The sequence below is a fragment of the Acyrthosiphon pisum genome, chromosome A1 (assembly GCF_005508785.2).
Source record: "Acyrthosiphon pisum isolate AL4f chromosome A1, pea_aphid_22Mar2018_4r6ur, whole genome shotgun sequence".
In the NCBI taxonomy this organism is placed as follows: Eukaryota; Metazoa; Arthropoda; class Insecta; order Hemiptera; family Aphididae; genus Acyrthosiphon; species Acyrthosiphon pisum.
This window is the reverse complement of record NC_042494.1, coordinates 45,836,927-45,852,237: the sequence shown is the minus strand read 5'-3', so window position 1 is coordinate 45,852,237 and position 15,311 is coordinate 45,836,927.

The window sequence follows — 15,311 nt, the reverse complement described above, 5'->3', positions numbered from 1 at the left end:
TCTATTATCTTTTATAGGTTTATACCTATACGATGTTTCTCTTTGGTATCAATCAAATAGTCAGAAATCAGAATTCATACCTATAAATTAATGATTGGTAATATTTTAAGACTGAAAGGATTTTTAGTATAGTATTTTCAGTATTTTAACCAAAAAAATATGGCGATTTAACTTTATTATTTTAAAATTTAAATAGAGTATTATGTTAAATGTAATATTACATTTATACAACTTTAATAACTGACACATTAATTAAGCAGTGGCGTATTTATAATTTTTTTTAGGTACCTAATTATTAGTTATCGGCCCGCCAATCGACAGAATATTTTTTAAAATTGGGCAAGGATAAACAATTTTAAGGAATAATTTTATAAATCTCTGTTAAATGCTAAAAACTAAATTGAATCATTAAGCACCGTTATTATGAATACTCAGGTATATTGCGGCTGGTCACACAATGTCCAAGTAAAATTACCGGTACCATGACGTGACAAAAATATTAAAAATACCTACTCAGTAGGTAGTCACTAGTCAGTACCTATAAAACATACCCCGTCTACATCATGATACCAAATATTCTTCTTATTCTTTAATATATTTTATCATGTTATTGTATTTTTTCCCATATAAGTTCAAGAGTGATATTGTATATAGGTATATAATTAATTCCCTGTGCAAAAAACCCTCTATGGCCTATAATACCCTAGTCCCTAAGTAATGTATAATGTATAAAATATTATCGCCGTTCTGATCTGAACGAATCATATATTATTAGGCGTAATATACCGTAGATCAACTTGAAAAGATTTTGGGTACATTGTTGTGCAATAATTAGGTATGAATTTAATTCTTCATACCTATTATATATGTGAATTTTAGATTATATGTAAAATACACTACGCCTACCAAAATTGACCATGAAAATGTAATTTAAATAATATATTTGAATAGAATTCACAAGGTAATAATAATATGCAGCAATACAATACGTATATACATACTTACATCATAATATTATACATTTATATATATTTTCAAACGAGTACTCTTTCAGTTGGAGTTTTTCACATATTTCGGGACTTTTTGTGTGTCAAGTGGAGGGCTGATATTTTGACAATATTTAATGCGAATGACAGTTATGAAAACATTAAATATTCTGTGATTGTAATAATTGTTTATAATATCAACTCTGGTAGTATACAGCATAATAATTTGTACGCATTATACGTCATGTTTCATTATCTGAAGCGGAGGAATGACGAGCGTTGACTAACTGGTGCGATGGCAGCCGTCGCTGTAACGGGTAACCATTAAAAATAAATATTTTAAAAAACAATTACTCAACTATTTAGATGTAATTGATTTAATCAGTACCTCCTAACATTCGATCTTATACGACATTGAATTTATATTTTTCATTTTATCTGTACAAAATGTATTAATTTTTTTTTGTAATACCAATCGATTTTCATACAAATATGTAAGTGTGGTGGCTGAAAAAGTAATATTATTACATATTGGGCCTCATATATACCTGCGTAATAGTTATAATCGATGCAGTAAATCGGATCCGTTTAAGACCTAGGTCCCACCCTCAAATACGCCACCGATAATATACACACACAGAAGATCGTTTCTTTATCGGCAAGCATAATATATTATATCTCAAGAAAAAATTAAAGCTGGAAACACAAAAGGCGTTTTAATTTACAACAATAAGTCTAATGGATCCATTAAAGTACCAAAATCTTTGTCTATTTTATTATGTATCGCATGATTTAATTATTTATACTTATAACAATAGTAATATAATAGTAATATCTATACACAAAGCTGTACATATATCATCACAATATACCCTCTTATCGATTTGAGATACAATTATAAAATGATAGATAATAGTAATATAACAATTAATAGATAAATAAATTGAGACATAAAACGTAAAAAATAGGATAAACTCATATAATTTTTATACACTCTTGCGTTTGGGCATTATTCCAAGTATTCTAAATAAGTTTGACGCGTAGTTTCAATATAAAAGGAACAAAATATCAATAAGCCATTATAATATTATAGTATTGTTATTATTATTATCCATATTATGTGGAACACTGAGGCCCAACGCCAATAAGATTCCCAACCCTCACTCTCACTCACTCTCTCTCTCTCTCTCTCACGCACTCTCTTTATATTATACAGTTATACTTTTAAAGTATATATTTTAGACGAATTCTGGGTCGAATAATGTAAATATCACATTTAATATTTTTTCTTTTTATTTATAATTTAAAACAACAACGAAATGATTATTAGTTGAAATATCACAAGACTGTTACAGTTTTACAATTATAAGTTTATTACCTATACGTAGAAACATATATAATTTTTTTTTAAAGTTAAATTTGATTATACAGGTTCTTAAGAAGTTTATCATACCGTTGATATTTTCTGAATGTTCAGACCTAAAGTTCCGTCTAAATTTGATGGAATTTATTTGGATGTTGACGATAGCATATTTGATCCACAACACTCGTTATAGTGTATATATTATGTGTGTGTGTGTGTGTGTGTGTGTGTGTGTGTGTGAGCGCGCGCTCATTTTTTAAAAATTTTTTATTCGTCCAAACACTATAGGTTTTATATTTGTGTATTTATAAACATAGGTGTGTCTAGACTTTTTGGACTGGAAGAGCACACGACACAATGAAAAACTCTAAAATTGAATAAAATATAAAATATAAAGGCAAAGGTCATGTGTCATTACAACTATTTTAGAAATACAATTCATAATTACAAATATAAGAGTAACATATTAACATTGTAGTAATCATAATTCATAACTTTAAACAAGAAGACAAGATAAAATATAATTTTTAAGTATAAAATATGTTTTTATGATTCCAATTTGTTTATTTTATGATTTTTAAAGATTGAAATTCAAAAGTTATAGAAGTTGAAATCGATAAAATGTGCAAACAACAGTTTTAAAAATGCCTCTTCAATTGTAGGTTTAATTAACATACCACGTCACTGAATCTTAATTTACAGTACCAGATGCCTCACTACACAATAAACACGTCTATGTTTATGATTATAAATAGGTATAATTTTAACTAATATAGAGAGTTAAAAATTATACGAAATTAGCTTTGAGAACTACACCGGGTTAATAATGATCTGGAAACAACTAACAAGTGGATTTAATTTTACCGCACCGGTCGTCTCGTGTCCTTAATTCTTTCGTATATTGCCGTGTCACGTGATTTTAAAACCTCGAACCCGATAGAGACACTTGACTTCTCATATAGATTAAAGCTACACCTCAAGGGCTAAGATAAAATCTTATGAATGAAGACAAGATCGTCAATAAGCCGGTATATTATACATGTATATTCGTGTATATATAAGTATATATGTAATCAAAAACGTGCTTCAACTGATAAGCTTATACAGTTTCAAGAACGTACATTTTTTTTTTATAACCCCTATTTTGTGATGAGATCGAATTTTTATGTGGATAATATTAGTAAATTATTATTATAAAGATATGGTAGACACTAAATACAATAAAAAGTTATAAAAATAATCGTTTATCACTGCACAAGGGATTATTTTTTAATTATTTCAGTAGTGATTTTTCGAAAATCAAATAGTCTAATAATTTAATAGTCGTTCAATACATAATTTATTAATAATTATAAATGGTATTTTGATTATTATATTTTTTTTTACGATGTACCTAATACTTCTGATCACAAAATTATTCCAACAATATTATAAATTGTTCATTTCACGGAACATAAGCTGTTTTTTTCATTAATGATATCAAAAAATAAATTTTACAAAAATCCACATTAATAAATTATCATATTATTTTAGTTTAACTAATATACACTTCAATTTAAAAATCTCACTCCGTACCTATACAATTAGTCAATTTATGTGACACACAAATTGACTATTCTATGGACACAAGTATAATAAAAGTTAGTTTACAAATTCTTTAATAATTATCTTTTAAATAGTAAATATAAATATAATGTGTACCTAAGTAATTATCTTTTTATAAACAAAAAATATTATATTGTCATCAAAGGTATACATTTAGAATTCAGATGTGTAACCTATATATTATTATATTGTTATCGTTAGAACCGTCAAGACTGAAATGACTAGGTATACGTCATCTGTGCGGGGCTATACAAGGAATGAATATTATAATATTGTCTCGAATATGATTCCCAACTGCTTGAAAAAAATAAAATTTTAATATGGCTGGTACATCAATGGTTATTTGTGTATATATTTTGCATGTGCATATTTTATACATCGCATCCCCTAAAGGATATTGTCATACTATATTATCATAATGTTTGTTTAAACATTAATTTATCATTTATATTACAATACGCTTTGTTGATGTTTCTACATTACAAATTTGGATAACACTTAACACTATAGGTACCTACTATATAGTTTTATAAATTTCACATTAAGGCGTCGCCTCAGCAGCACTTGTCCTACTTATTCAGAAAATCTTCAATTTTTGATTAATTTGTATTCACGCGATGGCGTTCTTTCTTTTTCAAGTAATGGGTTTCACGAAAACTCACCTAACACCAGCGTTGACAAACAAAAAAACCAAAACGTGGGCTTTCACCGACTACCGTCTACCTATATATACATCTACTATCGTATATTATATTTTATTATAATTTATCTCTATATAAATTACGTGACACGTGTTTCCATCCACCCCTATAAATAGTCAATTTTCATCTAATTTCAGACTTCTGAAGCACGTCTACGGGGTTCATAAACTTTGTCATTGTGATGGCTTAAAAACATTCTCTGATCATTATTATTGTCTCCGGAGGCAAAAACTGATCTTTGCCGGAAGCACATGTTAGCGACAATGAATTTCTCCTAGTGCCAGTAAAGCCGATGTTAAACAAGACAAATATATATATATATATATACTCCTTAGTCTTCGCTCAAGTAATTACAAAACGAAAAAAATAAATAGCTTTATTTTTATACTCTGTTTTGTTAAGATAACATCACTATAGACTAGTAAATAATTTACTAGCGTGGATAGAATATTTATCTTCGATTTCCAACGAAGTGTTGTAGTATTTATTTTAAACTGTAAACTGCTGTTTTTTTTTTAAACATGTAATTCCTTTTTATTTTATAAGCAGTTGATTTATTATTTAAACATTAACCTAGAATACATACCTAAAAGTTTAAATAAATTATTGACATGTTGTATACATTTTACTAAAAGTATTTTCATAAACAATAGTTGAATTTAATTATAATCAATAAAAACTATATATTCAACTCGTTCAGTTTATTTTTTTAATGGTATAAGACGAGTCTAGCTGATTACACATTTGAATTAAGGGGGCTGAAGCGTGATTCATTTTTGGTCGAAAACATAGCTCACGACTTCAATCACTACGCTCATGTTCCGATATTAATTTTGAAAGCAAATTTGAATTTGTCACTAAATTATCTATGCTTTGAAAATTTCATTTTTCTGATTTTTTTTTTTTTTTTTACTTAGAAATTCACTAACAAAAAGAGTAAAAATAGATCATATTCATAATTCAAATTTAAATACATTGATATAGAATATGAAAAATGTACGACAGTTAAAGCATAGTAAATTTAGAGGAGAGTTCAAATCTGCTTTCAAAATTAAAATTGGAACATCCTACTGAGCGTAGTGATTGAAGTCAGAGGTAGTACTTTTTGAAAAAAAATGTTTGTCATTTTATAAAGCAATATATGTTGACATGTGCATGCGCGTAGGTAAAATTACAGACGTACATCCCGGTCACTATATGATGCCCCTATAAAACGTGATCAGTACTACGAATTACGCAAACTAATGTTCATTTATTTTCAACACATACACAAGACCCATATAAACAGAAATATAAAATGCCTAGTTTTTACTCCTTAGAATTGATTACGCTCCAGCCCCCTTAAGTATGAAATATTTTAAATAATGTCTTAACAAAAGAAATAATATATATTTAATTAAATCAATCATAGAGCATGGTGGTATTATAACAAATAACAATAATAGTTTAATTTTTATCTAGTCGATTATATAACAACATTATTAAGACTTTCAGTCCCTACTTATATTTGTATTTGCTCTCACATGCTACAAGTAGTAATATCTGGTTAGGATGCGATAAACATTTAAACCAATAATAATCTGTGAAAAATACCCAGCTTAAAAATGTTTTGGGTAGTCTGTTGTATACCTACAATATAAGTTATTAATAATAATAATTACTTATATCATTTTCCTCATTATCGTGCGACGTGCAGTGAATAAATTAAAACCGACATTTTTGTCAAAGATAAATGAATGTACGTCATATCAATCTGCTCTTTTCTATATTATAATCTCAAAGGTTTTGTGAAAGTGTGTTTTATTTATGTTATACGTAGCAATTATGAATTATATATGCTATCTTATAGAGATGAAAAATGTTCACAATCATGCGATTTTGTTGACAAAGGTTTTATTCGGTTTCAATTATTATTCGTCGTTTAACTGATACAAATTTATAGCATTTCCATGTTAATACTCAAGTGCAATCTCACTCACTCTTCTTCCGTTTTTTTTCCTACAATACTCACTAAATCATCTAAATGTACATAACGTTAATTGGTTGGTTGGCAAAACAATGACCTAGTCCCCTGAAGTTTATATTTTTGTCACATTCTGCCAGCTCAAAACTTAAATTTATCTTCAAAGCCCAACACACGTTTACAAATAGACAAATGATATGAACATTTTCGGGGTACGATTAACAGTCCACCTCCCATGGTGCCACCTCTCAGCCACCAGGTCAGAAGCATGTTAGAGCACTAATGGACTCCACAAAATAATAGCGAAAATAAATGTACCCAGACGTGACATAATAGTGTATATTATATGTTGTATACAGACCTACCTACACGAGGATACGCATTATAGTGTTAATTCGTTCTGGTTTTCGTTTTTGTAAATGTGCCCGAACGCATTTTTGCCCTGCTTAAAATAAATCATAATATTATAATTTCATACTCAGCTGACTTTTTATTTTTTAATTATTTATTACCGCTTAGGCTGTCGTAAGTCGGCAGCTAAACAATAGCATACCTTTTTTCGTACCCAAGCCAGCAACAACGTAATTTGGAGGGGGGGGCATAGATTCCGTCAATACAATAGCGTCGAGGTCGTTTGGGCCAATCCCAACCTTTTATAGCCGTAAATTGATAATGGATCGCAGACTTTGTACTAAACACCTTTAGTAAGTATTAGGTGTTAGTTATTGGATAAACCTTTGAAATTACATTATTGTTTTGGGTTTTCGTGTGTTTAATAGTTCTATACAGCTGCTGTAGCCTGTAGTAATACTACCTATAAATGCGTCGTGTCGTTATCAACAACTTTAAGTAAAGCGAATCAAACAGCTTTTTTTAAAATATTCCTAAGATAGTTCAAGTGGGAAGAAAAGTGTTTTTTCCAGGATGGTAAGTATCCTCGTCCAAATAGTACACAACCCTCCGAAAATGTTCATCCAATTGGTAGGTATATACAAATTTACCAATATGGTACAGATTTAAGTTAAATTTGCCCAGACGTACTACGCCTAGCATCAATTCTACATACCACCAACACATTTTTACCTGAGGCCACACAGGTCATTTCGTAACTTTATTTATAAAATTGAAAATAATTTTACATGTCCGAAATACATATTTTTTTTGTACATGCACTAAATAAATAGTATAATAATTGTTTATTCTTATACACATAGCAGGCAACTGATGAGGGAATTTCAAATTAAAATATTAGAAATAATTCTCAGGTAGATAAAAAATAGACATATTATAGTATAACCACAATATTTACAATTGTATAATAGTTTAAAAAATAATATACTATATGTTACGTCCCAACTGACGTCGATACATACATCAACGCAGAGATGAACACTTGATGTATTATGTTATATTTGAGTGTTTATTAACAAATACAAAGTTACAATATTATAAATATATGACAGCGAGTGGTGTTACAACCTGCCTCTAAGTGTCTTGTGTGTCCCTAAACTCTTGTCATGGGCTCGTATATACTTTCCCGAGGAGATACGTGTGGCGACACTTTTATGGTTTGATTGTTTCATACTATGCTTTTGCAACGACCTCCGCGTGTTATAATAAACTAATTGTCTTATTAGTTACATTCGTTAGATATTGCTAAGAACGTGTGATACGCTGTACATAGTTTATACATAATTAATTTATCCGTAGGTACGTAACATATACCTAATAATCTACAAAATAATAAATCAAGTACCACATCTAAAATTTTAAATCAAAATGTAATATATCATATTATTATTAAATAAGAACAATAATACGTGTACAATTTTATAATTATTTTTTCAAAATGTTGTATATAGGTCAGTAGCTTAGTTAAAAATGTATAAAATATTATTTTTTATTATGCGATGGTGCCAAATTAATGAAGTGCAAATGATTTATTTTTTATTTTTTGCTTCATTATCTTAAATCTTTTAATAAATCTTTCAACTATTATTAAATCTTGATTAAGATATTTTTTGTTTTTTGTTTTTTGTTCTTTTTTGTTAACTGACCTAAAAATAATGTATGTATAATAAAATATAACGAGTAGAATACCTATTTATATGAATCGAAATGAACAAAAGTTTGTGCATAACTATAGTACTTTTTGAAATGACCTATAAAATATAACACTGTATGACAAATTAACAGCTTATAAACATTTAACAGGATGTAACATAACGATATCACAGAGTCACTAGTTGAATATTTCAAAATGAAAAGTTTAAGTGTGTTATGTATAATATACGGACCACGATCATTAATTCATAAAATAAAAATTCCACTTTTATCACGTTCGAGGATATGACTTTCCTAAATAAAAATTTATAAGAAACTCTTTCGCCACTATTCAAATCAAATAAATCAGTCGAATGTGTTATTAAAATCGAACCTGTAGGTACCTACACGTTCTATTAATAAATGTATGGGTTGTCAGTAAGTAATAAGAAATATATAGTCGGTAGATAATAACTACCAACAAGTAATGAAAAATAATAATGCAATATATTCTTTATAGATAGGTGCATTCGATTTGGAATGAGTGCGATTTTATAGAGCTGATATTTTACACGGCCGTAGTTGATAAAATATAACTGTAAACATAATATTCAAAATATATAACTGCGCAAAGTGGCCGGTCGGCCGAAATTATTATGCGTCTATAAAAAATTGAAATTTTACATAATATTATTATAACAGAAGTCGCGTGCTGTTTATGCTAGTGTTCACAATACAAAATAAAAACGCGAAAAAGGAAATCATTATTTTTGCCAGTCGAGACTTGCTCAATACTTAGGCACCATAAAGGAGACATTGAATATGGGCTTACACATTAAAAACACACTCTTTTATGAAGCATAATATGTATTATGTGTGTGCGTTATTAAAAAAAGGATTGCTAACTGTTGCAATACTTAAACATTATTTGTTATTAAAAATTTGATTAAGAAAATAATTATGTAATATATAATTTTAAAACATTTACAATTAAGTCTGTAGTCGGAAAGTTTTAGTACCATCGTATCACGCGTAGAGCAATGTGAGAATAATCAGAATAAGTTATAATAAGTCCTTTAATAATTTTAAATATTCAGAAAATCTCAATGTTTTTTAGTAAATAATGATATATTCAGTGGAGAAAAGTTTCCTACGAATAATATTTGAATTAAATTTTATCAAAAATAACTAAGAAATAAGGATATATTATATTTTTGTTTAAATATTCAATTTTACCAAAATTTAAACTTGGAATGTCTATAAAAAAATTTATTGGCAATGTATTTTCGATATTGTTTTGTTGATATGAGCAAAAATTACGAGAAACCTTGTATACACTTTCAAGATATTTTACTCACATATTTCATCATACAAAAATCGAAAACAAAACTATTCGACAATTTAATATGTCTAAAAATAGCTGTCTGAAATTAATACCATGTCTAGAAAATTCTTACATAATTTATATTGTTGTTATTATTTTTTCTGCATTTATACTCAACTGCTAAGGTTATTTATAATAAATTACATTTTATAATTTATGCAAACAATTTTAAGCATGATACATGAAAGGCAAATATTATGTTAATATAATTACATGTAATATAATCTATGCGTTGTTTATGTCATATTTTCTGATTCAGGTTCGTCTCTTTGAGGAGTTGAAGAAGAACGATGTCGTCTATGTGTTGGGTGTTAGTATTTCACATAGACTGTAAGGGAGAGCATCAGTCAAACTCGTTTTGTTGTTATGTTTTTTTCATTTTTGTAAAAAATTCAAATCTCTATGGTTTTTTAATTATAACAAAACGATTTAACTTTGCCAAAAACTGGTTTTCCCGTTTACTTTAATTTTCTCGCTATTTCAAATTATTTTTAAAAGTTCTAAAGACGTGTTTTACTTTTCACCCTGGAAAAGTCCACTTAAGTCGTCAGTGAATTCCATCACCGTCGCAGCATTTTAACTCTTTTGTATGACGCATATCCACGCGTATATGTACACAAATGCTTATGACGCGCACCCCTATTCGTTGCCACCCTTCTAACCAGAAAATATAAAACCCATTTGTGTGTACTCCAGTACAAAAGAATACCGATAAAGCAAAATCGGGAAAACTTGTTGCAAACGAAATCTTTTCGTCGTAACGAGGTTTCGTATTAGTGGAATCCAGGTCGATACAATACGATATAACAACGCACATTACGGATTTTGTTCACTGTCAGTCTATTATAACTCATATGACCGTCAGCCGAGTCGAAATCATAATATTAAGTGATTATATATATATATAGGTTAATGCGAATACAAAATGTTATTGTTTTTCGTTAGGTCACCACGCGATGCACCACGTGACTTAGAAGTGTTTAGGTATATCATATTAGATCCTTTTATCGGCATTAATGCAAAAACGACAAAATAGTAAAATAATCTATTCTATTCGTTTTTTTAGTTTTAGTTTTTATTTAGGTACATGCGTCGACGTAAATCACTCATATAATGAGATTTATTTACGTCGTTGCTCGCCCGTTTTTTTCTTCACATGCAATGTGATGTATATTTAACTATATCGTTTCGTTTTAATTTAAATTTTAAATTTGTACGAGAGCATTCGAAGCTGTAATCAAGATTTTTTATTGTGTTTGTCAAACGAATTTAAATATCGACCAATTGTCGACAATAATTTTGTACAATTTTACATTTCATATTATATAATATGACTAGCGAATATCCCGGCTTCGCCCATATACAGTTTTTTTTTCGTGACAAATCCTATATAGTATAAACACTACATGACTGATACCTACATAAATGTATCTCGGTTTGATTGTATTTCAGTTTTAGTGTATTCTCAGTTCACGGACAAATCGGCGTCAGTGTACCTAGCTTTGTGAAATAATTCAACCTAGATGGACCAAGTCGTGGATTGGATTTAACACTTGGACATTTTTTACCATGCATGGAAAATAGAAATTTTAACATTTGATGAAAATGTCGAGTGTCAACTGCAGTTATTAGTTTTTGAATTATCTACAAGAAAACATCAAAAATCGACCGATGGAAATTCGTTAACTTACCGGTGAAAATCCAATATCGTAAATATTTTAAATTCAAATGCTCATAAGATGTTATTTTCCATTTTTTTCTTTTCAAGGTAGAAAAATGTGTGGTAATCTTCTATTTAAGTTATTAATTATGTTAACTATGAAAAGAAAAACTTTTATGTATTTCTAACTGCAAAATAATATGATAACTTGAAAATTATAAAATAAATTAGGTAGGTTATAGTAGGTACCTATATAAAGTATCGTTTATAACGATTATGTATGGTATCTTTAAGAGGACACCACACAGGTATTTGTCATCTTCGTCTTACAAACGTACAAATTGTCAAATCTGACGTTCACAATAACACATTTCACTCTGTAATTTCTAAAAATAGAGCCAATTTATCTTTTATAAAATATATAGGTAAGAATATTCTCTAGATTTTAGGGCATGTCGGATGATTTAATTGATATAATAATTTTTAAGTAAGTCATGATAATTTTAAAATTAACAAAAAATGTACAGTTTACAAATAGCCGTAACTTGCTTCTTAATAAGAAAATCAATAAAAGCCTCCGAGATGCCCTAGATAATATATGCTTACCTATACATTTGATAACAGGTCAATTCATTCTAATTTTAGAAATTACACAGTAAAATGTGTAAGTCGGAGTAATACGGAGACAACAAATGTCCATTTGGCGTCCTTTTAACGTAGAACATGAAAAATATACCATCACACGTGGTTGACTGTTTATCTGTCATTTTATTACAGCTGTAGTGGCTGTTTCACTATCCTGATTCCTAAGTATTCCCAAGTATTATAATGATATTATTATCATTAATATTAAATATTAATACTATACAAACTTTAAAATCTCAATAAATTACAGTATAACAGCAATCTCCAATAGAAAATCACTTTAAATCATGAGTGGAGATTTTTAAGTACTAATTCTAACTCCAATAGAACGAACTCAAACAATTAGTTAATGGAAAAAATTAATTGTGATGTTTGAAGATCGCGGTTAAAAATAAAACGAAAATATTTCTGACCAACACATAAATAATTAAGATATTTTTCCCTCGTTTCTGCAGTGATATGATTCCTAGTTTCAACCACTCTACCCTGTAGAAATGTATATCTGTAGCCCACTATGTAGGTACCTATGTCATTTTTTTCCTGGTAAAGTACAACCACTTAACGGAATTGAAATCATTATAAAAAATAACTTTTAGAATTAAATCCCTCTCTGTATGATTACGCACATGGTTAAAAAAATAAAAGCAATAACAAGACAATAATATTCTTCTTACATTGCATCATATCCTACGCCCTAACGAATGTACATAAAACTATATACATTATAATAAAGGTATAAAAATTAAAAAGAAAATATTTATATATTTTAGATTCAGAGCGGAGCGATGAATGTATCGATTTTACAATGATGTGTGTTTTAATATTTAATTTTTAATTTTTGTTTGTCATCACCTCTTTTAGGACAGTAAAAATACTTAGATTTTCTTCAACAGTATCTTTTCTGATAGGAAAGTGAATCTAGTTGGATATATACCTATATATATATATATATATATATACTTTGGAGTGTTAAAAGTAAAAATGTCCCAATAGTTTTCAAAAGTACCGTGAAAAACAAAAGAAAATTAAGGAAAAACGATAATTTTTACGCAAAGTTTGTATTCGACAATATCGATTTTGGTTTTTGGTGTAACTCTAAAACGAATAACCGTGATACAAGAAATTTTCACTGGTTCAATGTGCAAACTATTTTGTGTTAGAAATTCATAAAAGTGTTTCTTTTTAAATCCAAGATTTGAAAATGTAATACAAGATTTCTCATAAGTTTGTCTACCTTTATCAAACAAAAAATATCTACAAGAAAGTCAAATTAAATTTTTATAAGCGTTTGAAGTTCAAATTCTTTCAACATTGGATATTCACTCGATTTCTCATGTTACGATTTTCTTATTTTGTTGTAATTTAAAAACGTATAATTGTAGATACTTACATGAACATTTCAATGAAGTTTATATTTTCATTTTCTATACACCATACAATTTTAAAAATATTGACTCGTTTTGAGCTATTTACGGACAATTTCAAAGTTCGATCTTTTTAGTTTTTTTTCTATAAAATATATCAATAAAATTGTATTTGTTTGGTCAAAAAGCGTGAAAATTCAATACACGGCTTCTGGTATATTTTTACAAGAGCAGTTGAAAAATATTAAAAATATATAGGCACAATTTTTTTTATAAGCATTTAAAGTTCAAATTTTGACAAAATGTATCAAATTTAAAATTTAAAACTATTTGTAGCTATAAATATTAAATATATTAAATGTTCAACTTTAAAACAAAGTTCCACGTAAATAGGTTAAATATAAATTACTTTCTCCACAATAATATCATCAAATATACTTAGTGATAGCATAGGTAGACTGACCGTCATCGCTAAGAATCGTTTTTCTTATAGAATGATATTATACTGTACAGCAGAGTGACACTCACTTGCTCACTTCTTTTTTATTAGAAATTACCTATAGAATTTGAGAAAATATACTTTATTAAAAAATACAAAACAATAAATTTGTGTAGCTTTTGGATACGAAAAAACAAATTAGCGTTTGACTAAATAAATATCATGGGAGAATACAGTTTGAAAAAAATTTAATACCGTATGAATGGTAATACTAGGATATCTATTAACATTTATACATTTGGAAATAAATTTGTGTTTTGAATGAAAATATTTTTATTCGTCCATAAATCAATTATGTCTTTGTATAATTTTATATTAACTAAGAATATTATTTATTATTGGCTATGACAAACGAAAATGTTGGTGACCCAAAAGCAACAAGTGTAAAAGATACAATATCTTATGGGTCCTTGTCCGGTAAGTACACAGGCGCGAGTGGAGTGTGGACAACATTGTCCTCAAAAACATTTTTTGACAATAGTTAGACATTCAACAGTCGATGTTCAACGTTTAAGGTTATAAAATATAATATAATATACCACTTAAAGGCTGTGTGAAGCTTAAATGAATAATATGTATCACGATTAAATTATAGGTCCGAAGCAAAAATGATAAATTGGTGACTGCGCACGCGTGCAGCACCGTTTGGAACCTGTGCGCAGATTCGTATTTCTTATATCGTGGTACGTTTGCATGCCATTTCGGCGATAGAAAATGGAAAACGGTGGCCATTGGGCACCGACAATTTTTCTCTGTGTCCGATTGACAATGATTACTCTATGACCTATGACAAATATAATATCGTATACGATTTACCAGGGGCGTCATTTCAGTTTTTGAGAGGGTGGGGGCAACATTTTTGCTTTTTACTTTCTGCAAATTTGTTTTAAAGTGGTGTTAATTTTGATATTTATATATCATATTAAATTTAAGGTTCCGTATAATCAACAACTGGTGGAGTCAATACAAAATCGGTGGAATCTACATTATATACTTATAAATGTTAGGACATATCAGGTGAAGTGTTACACCTACCGATAGTTTTAACATAATTGCATGCGTTTATATTAAAAAAATTTTTAGTATAAGTCTAAGGAG